The sequence below is a fragment of the Lissotriton vulgaris genome, chromosome 4_1 (assembly GCF_964263255.1).
Source record: "Lissotriton vulgaris chromosome 4_1, aLisVul1.2, whole genome shotgun sequence".
NCBI lineage: Eukaryota > Metazoa > Chordata > Amphibia > Caudata > Salamandridae > Lissotriton > Lissotriton vulgaris.
Window position 1 is genome coordinate 1890605627 of NC_141691.1, and position 12034 is coordinate 1890617660.

General features: G+C 46.0%; 1 protein-coding gene across 3 annotated transcripts in view; it reads right to left on the reverse strand.

The window, feature by feature from the left end:
* ASAP1 (ArfGAP with SH3 domain, ankyrin repeat and PH domain 1) overlaps positions 1 to 12034 on the reverse strand; it is a 1926573-nt gene that overhangs the window by 1503488 nt on the left and 411051 nt on the right. The window lies entirely within an intron of this gene.

Below are 12034 nucleotides of genomic sequence, written 5' to 3' on the forward strand. Positions count from 1 at the left end.
CGGGCGTTGTTGAAGAAACCCAGCCTAGACCCAGACGACCATTCCAGCTACCGCCCCATTTCACTTCTCCCTTGGGCCAGTAAGGTGTTAGAGAAGTACATAAACGCGCAGCTGGTCCAGTTCCTGGAGGACCACTCTCTATTACATACATCCCAGACAGGCTTCAGACCAAAGCATGGCACGGAAACCGCCTTGTTAGCTATCACTGAAGAAACTAGAAGGATACTGGACCAGGGAGGATCAGTGGCAGTGATCCTCCTCGATCTAAGTGCCGCCTTCGATACGGTCAGCTATACCACCTTGCTGGACCGTCTCCATAACATCGGAGTTTCAGGTGACGCTTTAAGGTGGTTTGATTCCTTTCTGTCTGGGAGGTCGTTTCAGATCTTCGACGGAGAGACGGTGTCCTCGAGTAAACCCCTGAGCTCCAGAGTACCACAGGGCTCCTCCCTGAGCCCTGTATTGTTCAACGTATACATGAGGCCGCTGGCGGGTGTTGTCGAACCATATGGCATTAAAATCGTGTCATATGCCGACGACACCCAGCTTGTGGTCTCGTTGGCCACGAAGAACAACAGGCATTCCGCAGCCGACCTCCTAAAATGCCTAGTGGACGTCAAGGGATGGATGACCAACTCCTCCCTAAAACTAAACGGTGAAAAGACGGAGCTCATGCTCCTAGGCCCTACCTCCCCCGTGCCCTTCACCTCCCTGTGGCCCAGTGCTCTAGGCCCCCCCCCACCCCTAAGGACAGTGTCAAAAGCTTGGGAGTGTGGCTGGACAACAAACTCTCCTTCTCCACCCAGGCCAAAAAACTGTCCGCCACTTGTTTTGGCCTACTGAGAATCTTGAGGAAGGTTCTCCCGCTACTCCCCCTAGAGGCCAAAAAGGTGGCGGTACAAGGTCTCATCCAGTCTCGCCTGGACTCGAACAATGCCCTATACGTGGGGGCACCGGAGATGACCCTCCGAAAATTGCAGGTCATTCAAAACTGTGCAGCTCGTACCTTGCTGGAAATCTCGCGCACTCACTCAGCCAGACCTGCTCTAAAAAGTCTCCACTGGCTGCCAGTGAGGCACAGAGTGACCTTTAAGGCGCTGTGCTTGGCGCACCGCGCCTTCTGGAAAACAGCCCCAGCCATCAACACCGACCTTATCACCCCTTACCAACCTAACAGGAACCTTCGGTCGACGGAGGCGTTCCTCGCTGTTGTTCCCAGAGTGAAGCGAGCCAGGTCTGGGGGTAGGCTGTTCTCCTTGAACACCGCCAAGCTCTGGAATGCTCTCCCCATCTCACTCCGGTCCAACCCAGACCTCCTCTCATTCCGTAAAAATCTAAAGACACTACTGTTTGCCAAACCCGATACCCCCTAGCTCCCCTCCAGTCACTTTCTGCTTCTACTCAGCGCTTGGACGCTTTCGGGAAGCAACCGTGCTTAACAAGTACTTTTACAATTACAATTACAATTACAACCAGCCATGTGTTCTCTTCGAGAGGGCTTCCTTGTCTTGCTACCATGATTGTAATTTGATTGATTTTTTAACCAATTTTTTTTAATTTGTGTGATTTGTTGGAGTGTTCCAGAGCTGTTCTAGACCTGTATTCGTCAGGTACTTAGCTGCTGCTGAGAAAGGATTATGTTCTAACTCCTTCCACAGGTGTTCATTCGGGGTTCCTTGTTTTGATTTCCTCACTTTATCCCAGGCTATCATATAGGCTCCCTGCCTTGCCAGGAACTGTTGGTCAATGCCGAATTCGAGCCTGATTTGAGCGGGTGAGGTTTGCTTGGGTAGACTGAAAATGATTCTGTATGCAGCGGTTATAGTATTGTCAAGGGTCTTGGCATCCCTTCCTCCGGGTGCCTCACTCCCGTAGGTAATTGTTGGGAGAAGTTTAGCACGAATTACTTGCGTCAAGGGTAGGAGAGAGGGGCCGGAAAGTTTGTGATTTAGCGACTTCAGCGAAATCGATAGCAAAAGACCTCTCCCTCGTATGCTTGTTCTCTGAACCGAGAACTTCCCACCGTTGTCGATCTTCACTCCTAGGTATTTGTATGTTGGGGTGTCTTCGATTCTTGCTAATGGTCATTGTTTGGGTTTTCCCCAGATTTATTGTAAGATCGTTCTTACTTGAGTACCTTTGTGTTGCATCCAAAAGATGTTGAAGTCCTACCTTAGTGTGGCTTATTAAGACGATGTCGTCTGCGTATAGTAGACAAGGTAGCTGGAGCCCTCCTAGTTTAGGGGCGTGGGAGTTACAGCCATTTAGTATTGGGACAAGGTCACCTAGGAACAGGTTGAAAAGCGTGGGGGCCAGGACGCAGCCTTGCTTTAGGCCCTTATTGGTCTGTATGGGCCTTGACAAGGCGGATCCGTCCCCTATTTTTATCTGTACCCAGGTCTCTGTGTGCAGGTTGATGAGCAGGTCCAACATGGGTCTCGAGATCCCACAGTCATTTAATTTAGACCACAAAAGCTTCCAATTTATGTTATCGAAAGCGGCCTTGTAGTCGATGAAGCAGAAATGAATGGGCATTTTGTTAGATTCTGCTTTGTCTATGAGCATACCCATGCTCAAGATGTTCGTCATCGTGCCTACAGACTTAGCGAAGCCTGTCTCGTTGGCAGGGATTAAGGATCACTCTGTAGCCCATGCTGTCAGCTTTTCGAGTAGGGTACCTGCAAAGTATTTTGCCTCGTTATCAATTAAGGCCACCAGTCGATAGTTATGTGGGGAAGCCTTATCTCCTGCCTTATAGATTGGGGAGATGATAGAGCCCCTCCAGGACCTTGGTATGGTGTTGAATTGTCGTATTTCCAAAAAGAGGGGTTCCAGGGCTGCTGCCCAGCCTGGCACATCTTGTTTGTAGAGAATAGGAGGTATACCATTTGGCCCTGGCGCTCCCTCCTCCCTTCCTTTTCACAAGTTCTTAGTGACATCTTTATTGACGTCTTATGTCCAAAAACATACGTCAAACTCGGCACCTTTCAGGGATAAATATACCAACGTTGTCTTAAGCAAACACACGGTGGTGAATACTGGAGCAGAACAGCTGTCTCTTGCAGAGCCCAGCAGATGCGAGAAGCCCACGGACGCTGCCCCTCCTCCTTGACGCGCTGATAAAGACGCTGTCTTTTCTCCTGCCGAGAAAATCCAGCTCCGGCGTTTCCAGCCTACCCTTGCGGATAACTGGGATATCGGGTCCTGAGAGGAGATACCAGACCTCCTGCATTCTATTCCAGAGGTACGGTGCTGACTAAACTCCCATTGGAGTCCTGGCTGCATAACCTAGACTCCACTCGCCCTTCACTCTGCCTAGACCCCAATGTGGCTAACATTCTTGAAGCAAACTCTTGGCAAAACCAACTTAACTTAAATTACTACTTACTCCCTCCCTTGTATTAGGCTTAGGTCAGGTACACTGGGGTAGGCATAGTTAGAAGCACTAGTTGAGGTTGTTAGCCAATGTATATATGAATATATATATATTTTATTCATTTTAACTATCTTATGGCTAAGAAACCATGTCAATGCTTTTACAGTATTATTTCGTAATACTCCTTTTACTGTACGCACTTTTCATAATAACAAGTCTTGCAATTGTGGCAATTCATTTCTCTTGCATGAGAAGGAAGACTGCTCAATAAATAATATCTTTTATTGAAAAACGCCTGTCTCTCTATTCTCTGCATCCTGGTGAAAGTAAATCTGCACAACTGACTGAGCGAAATAGCTGTCTATTGTTTCACACGACTCTAGAGATTGACTCTTATTCTGAGGAGCAAAGTTGTCATGTTAATGCAGTTGTCGGAAGCTGAATCCCTTCTTGTCTGAGCCAGGGAAGCTGATCACTTCCTATTCAGTCAAGAAAGTTTCCAGTGACCTCTGAGCTAGCTGGCGCAAACCTAAATTAAGTCTAACATAGTCAGTAGAGACCCAGAAGACCGCACTCCTACATCTAAACTGCTGTTTATGTTATTCCAATGCGCAGGGCCTATAGGGAAAATAGGAACTACACTACATCATAGACATGTCCCCTGCCCGAAACCGGTCCCAGGATGCTTGTTTCCGGTGCAGGAAAGACATGGCTTGGCAGTTCCGGCAGGACTGTTCCCATAAGGCACAGGGTCAAGACTGATTTGTATATCGCTGTGTCTGAAATGGGGTGGCGAAGTGAGCTAAAGAACGATGATGGATTCCAACCAGATCAGTGAATGGGGGTTGAATGTCTGAAAAGTTTTAATGGAGCAAGTTTTCGCATATGATGCGACTTGCTTGTATCAAGAACCTCGAATAACAGTAATAGAAACTAACTCAATATGTTTTGTCTTTAATATTGCATTTTACACTACACGGGGGTGTCCCAGTGACGCTTGCCTATGTGTTCACTAAAGGTAATGAAGCTTGCTAATAAAATGGTTGCTGCTTTGCGGGAATCTAGTCTGCGCATGCATCGGTCATGCCCACATGATGTGACGCACTCGCAGTTCTGGAGGGAATTTGTCGCTCATGCGCAGTATTGCTAAAATGGCCGCTTTGTTTTTCACATGCTCCGTGCTTGCACTGCTGCTTTAGCAAAGCCGTTTTTCCTGCTTAACTCCTAATGCTATAGTTATTATAAAGTAAGGGATGTAGTATAGCTATTCACGGTATACAGTGTATTCATTTTATTCTGTGCCTCTAATTTGTCTTCGCTTACTTTTCATGTACCATCCTCGGGGGGGGGGGGTCTGGGAAGCACCGCTACTCCATCTTGAAGTCCGAATAGGACCAGTCATGTGATGGGGAAAAGAAAGTCATGCAGCAATGGAACCCAGCCAGCTGGCAGCCAAAGCCAAGATGCTCATGGGAACCTGCTCTCTGACCCAGCTGAAGAAACCGAACATTTACCTGCAGTTGCAACAATTGTATTTGATTTCTGTGTACCCCATTGTCTGCTGAAACCTCTTTTGCCATGGGAACTGGAATGTAAGGGGTGGGTTCGAAGATGAATATTAAGTCTGAGATAGTCTAAAAATTAGGAGGTACCATGACCTAACCTCCTATGTTGCCCAATCTGAAATTAGGGAACCTTTCACTTGCAACATTTGTGGGTGGTACGTTGTCCCGAAAACCGTATAATTAGTCTAGGTTTAGCTAGAGAAATTGTCCGACTTGTCCGAATAGCGACCGGTCACTGACCCAAAGAACTCTATAGGTGATTGATACAGAGAGCTGCGGAGCACTCTGTCCGTAATTTCCCCAGACTCAGCCGGAGTTTGGGAAACCTTAAGTGCTGGGGAAGCACTTTGCTGGGAGATTCGAGAATCCAATCGGGGTTATTGGCTGAGTCCTTGCAGAGAGGGGGTAGCGCAGGCGTTGCATCCGAAGCTGCAGGTGTTGGTCGTACCCTTTAGTGAGCCCAGTCCTGATCCAAATCCTGAGGTTATCCTGTCCTGACTGTCCATGAGCTGTACCTGCTCGCCTACTGGCAGCCTAAGTCTTTGAGGGTCCTTTCCCGCCTTTTTCCAACCGACCCGTGGCCAGGGTTGGTCTTCATTCTGTCCTAGGTAAATATAAACTTGCGTGAGAGATTGTCTTTTTCTCAAAACTGCATTCCCTTCTCGAATAAAGCAAATTACGTTTTGTCCTTTACCCTGTTTTTCTCTACATATAAGTTTCTCGTATAAGCTGATGTATTAGTATGTTCCATTCTCTCCCTACCCTTAAGCGAATTTCAGAATCATATGCATATATAGTTGTCTCATTCATACCTTCCCTTTAGAAAATAAGCACATCTGAATAAGTAAAATTGCATAAGTTTCGTCTCTTATAGACTGTCAGTAATAACTGAAAGTTGGCTCTGACTAGTATGTTCCTCTTTTCCTACCCACCTTCAGTAAAATTATGAAGGTCTGTTGATCTAAATTTAGCGTGTTCCTTATTTTCCCTTCCCTTTATTTCTAAATTTCTAAATGTTTCTCACATTGATTCATTGTTATACTATTTTCTTAATCTTAGTAATAGACAGTTTGATTTGTATTAACCTGTGGCTCACGGAAACTGAAGAAAACGATAACTAGATAAAGGTTTTTTTGAAACTTCTTGCGTTTGTGGTTATTATAAAGAGTACAAAGAAATTGAAATGGTATATGGTATTTGTGCTGTCTACTTTCTCCACAGCTAGCTTCTAGATCCATTGTGATCTTGGGTACCTGAGACGAGGATTGGTAAGTCAGGTACACGAAAATAAATAAAAGTGAATCGAACTGCTGATGGTAGAGTGTGGGTTGCCCGATTAAAGTATTACGTGAAATATTCCTATGGGCCCAAGAGTGCATATTTGGTTGGTCGGGTGACCTGCGCGCTCTATCAGTTTCAGCCCTGCGTCCATCATCTCCTTGTGTTTGCTTTACCAATTAAGTTTAGCTAGGACTTTCAGAGGTGCTCGCCCAACAGTCACACATTAATCCATTCATAGCAGGCTCATCACTCTTGCCCAAAGTCCCTTTCTCCCTGCACCATCAGGATTCAAGCAAGCCGGGCCGAAGACGGCTGAAATGCCAGAAACCGGTCCCCGGTAGCTGGTCTCCTTTCTGGTGAAGAATTAATTGGCTTGGTAGTTTAGTCTGCCCTGTTCCCATGATGCACTGGGCCAGGGACAGACTGAATTGCATATAGCCAGGTTCTGAGCTGGGATGGTGCAGTGAGATAAATAACGGTGATGGATCAAGCCCTGATCTTTGGACTGGGTAAGAGTGGTCTGCTTAATTCAGACACTCTGTTCATCACCACCCCCTTTTTTGAATCGGAGTGAGAAGGAAGCTTACGTAGCTTTCAGTTTGCTGCAACCTAAAGTATAATAAGATAATAATTCTATTGTTAAAAGCTTGTCATGATAGAAAAGGCCAGGTGGGAGAAGGTTTGCCATAACGTCCAAAAATAAAATACTACAAGCCCACCAAATACCAAAGGTTGAGTCAGTACCTCCTTTTTCATCCTGGGCTGCTAAACTGCCCAGATCAGGCGATTCAGCAATAATCTGAGTTTTAAAAAAAACATTTCATTAAAAGTATCAGAAAATTCAGGAATAAATGTAGAACGTTCTTCAAAACCACTGCCGTTTCTGATGTCTGTCCTGCCAGCAGCACAAAGGTTCAACAGTGATCTGTATCTCTAATGTGGCTGTGTTTGGTAATTTCCCAGTACTCTTGTATAATGGATTAAGAAATATATGATGGGGGAGGAGCCTGGCTCGCAACCATGATGGCCGCCTGACTCCTTGGCTCCGCTTACCTTCTCGCCAGTTTCCCGGTTTCCCCGATATCCTGTTCATAATCCTCGAACTGCATGGCGCTGGCGGAACCGGGAAGAGAGCCTGATCCTACCGATGTGTCTTGATGCCTGCTCCAGGCAGTGGAAGCGCCGCGACGCCCTCGCCTTCTCCGGACGCTGCGAGACTGGCTCTGGGTCTTTGTCCTTGGTGTGAGCCCGGCCCCGTGTTGAACGACAACTGCCGGTGAGTGCTGGACGGGGCTGGCTGGCGTGTCGCCGCTGCTACATTTCGATCCGGGCGTCTTGCCTGCAGCTCCCCCTGACCCGAGCGCCGTAGCTGCAGGGGCCACATTGTTGCATCCCTTCGGGTCCGAGCCAGCTCCGCCGCTACTTTGTTTCCCTGAGTGCCGGGATGGGCGCCATCTTCTTGCCTGCCTTCACCCTCCGATGGTGAATATCCAGGACTGAGCCCGCTATAGCATCACAACGAGGGTGATGGAGACTGCTGCCCCTGCGCCCCCCATCCGGGCTCGTCATGCTAGGAACCAGCAGGATGATTTAGGGAATGCTGAAAATGCAGGCGACCGACCAACAGAGCGGCTCCGTGTACATCTGCCCCACTTGAAGGACAATGCTGCGCCCTCTCTCCCCACGGAGCCATTGCGGCTATGCGACATCCTGAGCGCCCTGTACACCTTGAGGGCTGACCTGCGTGCTGCTGCTGGGGAATTGGGGGATCGGATGGACGCGATTCTGTCCGCGACCCCCCTACCTGTCCGTGAAAGTCCGTGGGAGCTGGCCACTACGCCACACCCAGTGTTACGTCCTCGTGGCTCCCCCGCCCCGGTCGCCGTTGAAGTGGAGGCGGCGCGGGGCTCCAATCCTGTAAGCGAACTGGCGGGCGCACCCTTGGGGAGATCCGGAGTGTTTGGGACTGCTTTATGGCCGGGGAGACGGCATCGGGCGCCATTTTTTGAAGATCCCTCAATGACTGCTAGCGAAATGCACTCCCCTCTCTTGGAGCGGTCGCGATTGTTTGGACTGGCTGCATTTGGTGGACCATTGCCCTGCGATGCCTCTTCTTGCATCATTGACGTTTTCTCGGCAGCGAGCTGGATGAACTTTTGCGACCATTCTCCCATCCTGACGAGGTCCCCTCATCCACCTACTTCATCCGAGTTGTTTTCTATCCAGTTGGACTGCGTCGCTGCATCTTACCGTAAGGGGCAAGGTTGAGGGTGTCCCCTCTCCCTTTGGAACTGTCTTCCTTGTACTGCTGGGACACTAATGGACTGCCGGGGATTTCACACGTTGGTACTGTATTGGTAGTGGGGTTGGGGTAAGGGTGGCCGGAATAACGTACTTTGGTGGTTTTGGACATGTTCTTACGGCCCTCCCCCGGTCTTATGTGATTTATACTCCTTCTCTTTCTTTCCTTACGGAACTTTTTCTCCTTTCTCTCTTCACTTGCTTCTACATTTCGGGTTCTCTTTTTGGGGCGACAGACACACTGCTAGGGGGGGGTAGGCCATAGCCTCTGCATGCGTGTAGGGTGGGGGGTCCTCGTTGTTTCGCTTTTGTTTTCTATGGGCCTTATTTTCCCTTAATTTTGTTTCTTCTTTTCCTTTTTTGCTTTCTCTTGGGTCAGTGGGGTGGTTTGGAGTTCGGTGGGTAGCGGCTGGCACGCGCCACTCATTGTTTGTCGTCATCCTGCTGTTCTATCTCTGTGCCGCCATTTTGGCTATGTTTATTGCTCGCTGGATTTCCTTGAAAGACGCTGCCCGCTTCGTACTTAAATGGATGTTTTGCGCACTGATCCTTCCTGTTTCTGTATCTCCTTATATAAAAAATCATTTGAAAATTAACCTTAACTTCTCCTGACACTCGGGGCACGTGGAATCCAGGGTGAAATTTATTGTATGCTTTTGTGTACTGACGTGCTATTGAGTTGACATACATTTTGCTGCTAAGCTTAAGAAGTGTCGAGGCCGGCCGGATGGTTGTAGGCCCGTATTTGTTCTTTGAAAGTGCACAATAAAGGTTTTCAAAAAAAAAAAAAAAAAAGAAATATATGATGGAGTCCATATGGCACCTTAAATGTTAATCCATTGGAACCGGTGTCATAGCATTCATAAGCAGAAATATCTCCGTCTTATATAGCGAGGTGAAACTTCCAGATGATCAAGATAAACTTATCTATGGATTTTAAACTTTAAGTTTGTTTCCGGTCCACGGAGGACCTGGCTTGGCAATTCAGGCTGGACTGTTCCCATGAGGAGCAGGGTCAAGTAGACTGATTTGCATAGGGCTGGGTGTAAACTGGGACAGCATGGTGGGCAAAAAAACAACGGATTTAACCCAGATCTGTTGACTGGGGATGAATTTTTTCATTGTTCAGCATTCTGTCCATAAATTGTTCTTTTTGCACTGGTAACAATATAATAAATTAATGGTAAAAAGGTGTAATATGGAGTTTAAAAAAACCTTCCTCCTTTAACTATATTAGGTGCATGCAACAATCTGCATTTACCCTGGGTGCCTTCAAAGAACTCGGGGGGGGGGGGGGCAAGAGTCTGTATTCCATATTCAATTATACTAATACACTACCTAAATAACTGAATAACATATCTAATACTCAAATTACTTCATATATATACTATACTAATTTTCAACACTAATCCTTTATGGGTTCCGGAGTGACGTGCTACTCGCCAGAAAAGCGCTTCAACACCCATCAGGGGTAACAATTGCTATATGAATGCAAATCTTTCTTCCCCTTTTATCCCTCTGCTATCCTTCTCATTCCAAGTAACTGACTAATATCCACCACTGAAATTACTTCATATTTCACCATATTAATTCACCACTAATCCTTTATAGGCTTCCTGAATAGCGTGCTTCAACAAGCGCTATATAAATACAAACCTTTGTCCTCCTCTATCCTTCTGCTATCATTCCAAATCCAAATAACTGACTAACCTATCCACCACTTAAAATGTACTTGCATGTTTCAGGTTCCTGGAGTAGCATGCTACTCGCCGAAAAAGCAATTTGACGCCTCGTCAGGGGTAGTAAGAGCTATATAAATGCAATTGCAATACAATACAATATATCAAATCAAGGTCATTACTTTCAAACTTTGCCCAGAATTAATAAAACTGATAGTCTTTATCAGCTAATTCTGAGCATTTTAAACCTGTCTTTTGTTAATCTGTATCAAACAATCTTCAAATAAGTACTGCATGCAAAGAAATATCTATGAAAATCACAATGGAGCTCAAAGAAGTCTTGGGTACGGACAGCAGATACGCCTCATGAACAATGACTTCGATACCCATGTGAATACCTAGATATGCATGGACTAGTCCAGTTTTTTTTAACTGTTATTAAGGCCTAAACAATCCAGCTCAGTAGGCAAATCAAACAAATCAATTCACACGATACAAATAGCCCTGACACCTGCCTGGGTGTGTGGAATCCTTTGCTCTTAGCAGCGTTCAACGGGTCATAAACTAAACTAAAAATCAAATAGCTAAAACCATCCCCTCTAACCAATCAAACACATGCCGATTGTTATAGAGGAATAGCTCTGCAGTGGCACAACTAAGGTCACCAACTACCATCAATTTATTCAGACAAGATAAGCAAAGTAATAACATAAGAGTAAATTAATACCAGCATGGGGTATAAAGCTTGTGACAAATATCTATAAGTTCTGCCCCTCCCCATAAGCACAAAAAGAGTATTTATTTATCAATCAATTATGCAATACTAGTTACCTTTATCAAGAATGAAAATGCCAGCAACTGTAGGATATAGAAAACGAACCCAAACGAAGTCCAATCATAGCATGGAGAGATGTAAACAAGAGGAACTGCAGTGTCCAATCATAGCATGGAGAGATGTAAACAAGAAGAACTGCAGTGTCTGATGATAGCATGATAGATGTAAACAAGAGGAACAGCATTGTCGGATGATAGAATGGAGAGCTGTAAACAAGAGGAACTGCAGTGTCCAATCATAGCATGGAGAGATGTAAACAAGAGGAGCTGCAGTGTCCAATCATAGCATGGAGAGATGTAAACAAGAAGAACTGCAGTGTCTGATGATAGATGTAAACAAGAGGAACAGCAGTGTCGGATGACAGAATGGAGAGATGTAAAAAAGAGGAACAGGAACCGCAGTGTCAAATCTTAGCGTGAAGAGATGTAAACATGAAGAACTGCAGTGCCCGATCATAGCCTGGAGAGATGCAAACAAGAGGAAACGCAGTTTCAATTATGTTCCCTTCTCAGCTTAGCTGGCAAAAGCATGGTAAACTTGATATCCAATTAGCATGGTCTCTTTTTTCAATGTCAGAATCGTATGCTTAGTCTTCTGAAGTGCCACTGTGAAGACTGAAAACATCAAGACAAAAGTACCACTGTAAGTCAGGAATACTCTCTTTCTAATAACGTTTATTGCCTTATCTCTATCCTAATGGTTCAGAAGGGACACTGCGAAGCGAAGATTGTGGCTAGGTGATGGGGCGGAGACCAATGAGAACGCTCCACAAAGAAAGAAGTGACCGACTGCTCAAAACAAAACAATGAGCAGCTTATTTCCATCTTTTCAGTCTGTGTGGTTTCTTGAACACAGCTATATAATTTTAGGACTGACTTAAGATTTTCATTTTGGGATTGGATGAGTGCTAGGACCTTTTTCATGTTGAATACGATTTCATCAAAGGCAATCCAATCACTTCTATACTGGAGAGTCATCTTACGGCCATGTTTAATTT